Here is a 3,459-nt window from a genome sequence, read left to right as displayed (position 1 = left end):
GGGGCTCTTGCCTTGCCCACGGATTGTACCAAGGCTGGGGCAGGGGTGGGCTCCCTTAAGTGCCTTGGCCCGCTGGCTTTGCAAGGGTTGCTCAGCAGGCCAGCAGTGGCGGTAGTCCCCCTGTCTCCTGGCAGGCTTAATTTAAAGCCTGGTGGAGCAGGTCAGTCAGTCTGGCTGGGAAGAGCCTCCTCCCCAGGGGAAAGAGGTGGAGGCCATCTCTTCCCAGGAGCTTGCTGCCTCTCTTGCTGAAGAGCGGACTGTGGTCATGGAAGCCAAAGCCTTCCCGATGACACCAGCGTGGCAGTCTTTGGTTAACTACATGGTTCCTCCTCTCCCTCCTCAGCCTATAGCCCGAGACTCGAAGAGAACACCACCTGTGCCCCCAGGCCCTTTAGCCGTGCTCCCAAATCCCTGTAGCACCTCATGACCTGGCTAGGAGCGCTCCAAGCAGTGTCATTGGTGCCCACATCAATAAGGAGAATGAGATAGTGGTCTGTGGGCTGGAGGAGCTTAGGGATCTTCTCTGCAGTGTCTCGGATGCGGGCCCCTGGGAAGCCGACTTCCCGGGCTAAGGAGTCGGGGCGGCAGGTTACCCCCTCAGTCCCCCTCAGGATGGAGTCTCCCACAACAAACACTTTACGTTTTGTCTTGGAGAGTGGGGGCGGTAGCTGCAGTTGGGCCTGTGTTGCTTGCGGGAGCTGGCAACTCAGCAGGCTCTGCTGGAGCTGCAAGAGGTGCATACCTGTTGCTAAGCTCTGGCGGGGCAGGGGCCTTGGTGCGGTGGGCCTTTTTATACAGGCTGGTACTGAAGGGGCCAGAAGAGAACTTTTTACAGACACTGACTGTGTTTTCAAATGGCACCATGGACACTGAGGAGCCTCCCTCCCTCTTTTGAAGAACCTGGCTTTCTCAGTGATTCAGATTGAGTGAACTGAGACTGGGAAGGAATGGATGAAGAGGACGTCAACAGAAAATGGGAAGTGAAGGACTGGGAGATCTGACACAGAGGATTTTATACAGCAGGACTGTATCTAAATTTGCCGTAATAGAAAGAATGTTTTATGGACCCATGTTCACATTGATGTATTAAGTTCCTGATGGAAAGGAAATTTTATAGATGATTGTTTCCAAGTTTTTGTATCATTTTGTGTCACTCTTTATAAGAGACTTGGTTTTAGGCACACAGAGAAAGGCTTTACATCAGTTTTATTACTGTATTATGGCTTTTATCATGTTGGATGAGAGTCCTTGTAGTGTCATGGGAGGAGGTGGGTTTTAAAAATAGACTGAGAGGGACAGCAAGTAGGAGAATACCCACAAGGGTCCATGGTAGTAGATGAATATGAGCAAGACTACGAAGAGTTCACCTACTGTGCTTGTAGTAGTTGAGGGATAGGGTGGAGGGATCTGGAATGGAATGGGAGGGTAGGGGAAGGAGGGGTGGGGTAGATGTCTTCAACATGTGTACAGCAGTTGAAGAATCATGTGAAAGAAAGAATGCAAGTTTGATACTTTTTTGTAATAAAAACAAACAAACAAACAAACAACAAAAACCCCATCTCTGATACTTGTGCTCTTTGGTTCTCTAGTTTATGACCCTGTTCAGCTCTGCTCCTGGACTCTGACTTTTGGAAGCAACAATCAGCTTTAGTAACTTTGTACCTGACTCCAAAACCATGACTCAGCCTGTGACTTGGACTCTGCTCTGCAATTTGTCCTTGGGATTGGTAAATTGATCCCTGATTCAGGAGCTGACTTAGCCTGTGACTTGAATTCTGCCCCTGGAATACCGCGGCAGATTTGGAAACTTGGACTCAAGCTCCTTTCCCACTGTATGACTCTGGGTCCCCCAGTTCCTGTCTCTAGCCTTCCCTTGGTAGCCTACCCACTATACCAGCTTGCACACATAAGGCATGGCACACAGAGGCACAGCATGGCATGTGAAGGCACAGCATGGTATGTGGCATGAGGTGAGTTGGACAAAGGACAAAAATGCCGTAGTTTACATTGTTCAGAACTGTCAGTTGCCTTCAGTCCACAAATCCAAAATGCTGCCATTCTATCCCCAAACCAGGTATGAACAAGAATCTACCCTGCCCCTTTGCTTACCCCAGAACAAAATCCCCATAGTCCAGATCATGTAAGAAGATGTAAGAAATGTCAGATAAACTGCACCTGGAATCTGTTAGCCCAGGGACATGAGGTGGAATGTTTAAATGAAATATTTGGGCTCTTGCTAGTCTTCAAGGCTTATGAATGGATGGAAGAGCCACGCTTCTCTCTTCATCTAGCTACAGAATAGCTCTTCCTGCAAGGGCTGTGGCAGTGGGAAGAGCTGTCATGGCCCCTATAAGAAGAATGGCTTTTTCTGGTCTTACGTGGAGCAGCAGCTCTAATTGTTACCTTCCTGCCTTCCCAACCCCACAGGAACTGGGCTTGTTCCCACTGGGGCCTGTGCCCAGAAAGTGGCTCTTGTCAGTGCTCTAGGGCTCTAGCCAGGGGGTCTGGACTTTTCACTGTGATGGCCAGAGCAGGGCAAGAGCCCTGCTCTGGCAGCACAGTAGGGTCCTGTTCTAAAGCCAGACCACTGGGCAGGGGGCAGCTGCACAACTAGCGGAGCTGGAACTCTGCTGGCCACGCCACACAGGCAGAGCCCTTACCACCCCTTCCCATAGGTGGATTAACACAAGGGCCCAGGGGCCCCTGCCATCAGGGGCCCCCAGGTGCCTGGGTTCCTGTGGGAAACAGCGGGTTTCCCTGTGCAGGGGCTGCTGGGAGCGAGACGCAGGGGGTGCTGAATGCCTGTGTGCAGTTGCCCACATGCACACGGCCCAGAACACATCCACAGCGTGGAGAGCAGCTCTCTGCAGGTAAGTGTATAAGGGGAAGCGGTATGGGGGGGAGGAGATTGAGACCCCCCCACAGTGGGGGAGGGTATGGGGCAGGGGCTAGAGCTACTGCCCAGCCAAGGCAATGCATGGGACCTGGGGCCAGGGTAGAGAGTGGGATGGAGCTACAGGAGGCTTGTCCGGTGTGGGGAGAAGAGGGAGTGGGAGGGGATGCTTCCTGCTGAAGCACACCCCACTGAGGGGAGGCATGGGGGGGCATGTGCCCCCCAGATTTGTGCATGGAGCAGATGCAGAATGCTTGCTGTGCACTTGGGGCTCTCCACCCTGCTGCCTTTGCCCCAGGGACCCCATGCCAGTGGTGCACTCCCTGCCTGCCCAGCAGCAGTCAGGGTTGTGAGGTGTGCCTTCTGCCAGCTGGGCAGGGGGCACATGGCACCCAGGGCAAAGGCAGCAGGGTTGAGAGTCATCTGCTGTCATCCCACTCAGCTCCACTCCACTCTGTCTGTGGCTGGGGGAGGGCTGTGGGGGGTGGGGAAGGAGCAGTGGCCATGTGCCACCCCGCCCCCAGCCCAGCCAGGTTCACCCAGCCTCCTCCATGGGCAGGGGTGGC

This window comes from Gavialis gangeticus, unplaced genomic scaffold (assembly GCF_001723915.1).
Source record: "Gavialis gangeticus isolate Ggan-Ray unplaced genomic scaffold, GavGan_comp1, whole genome shotgun sequence".
Lineage (NCBI taxonomy): Eukaryota > Metazoa > Chordata > Crocodylia > Gavialidae > Gavialis > Gavialis gangeticus.
Note: the sequence above shows the minus strand (reverse complement) of the source record.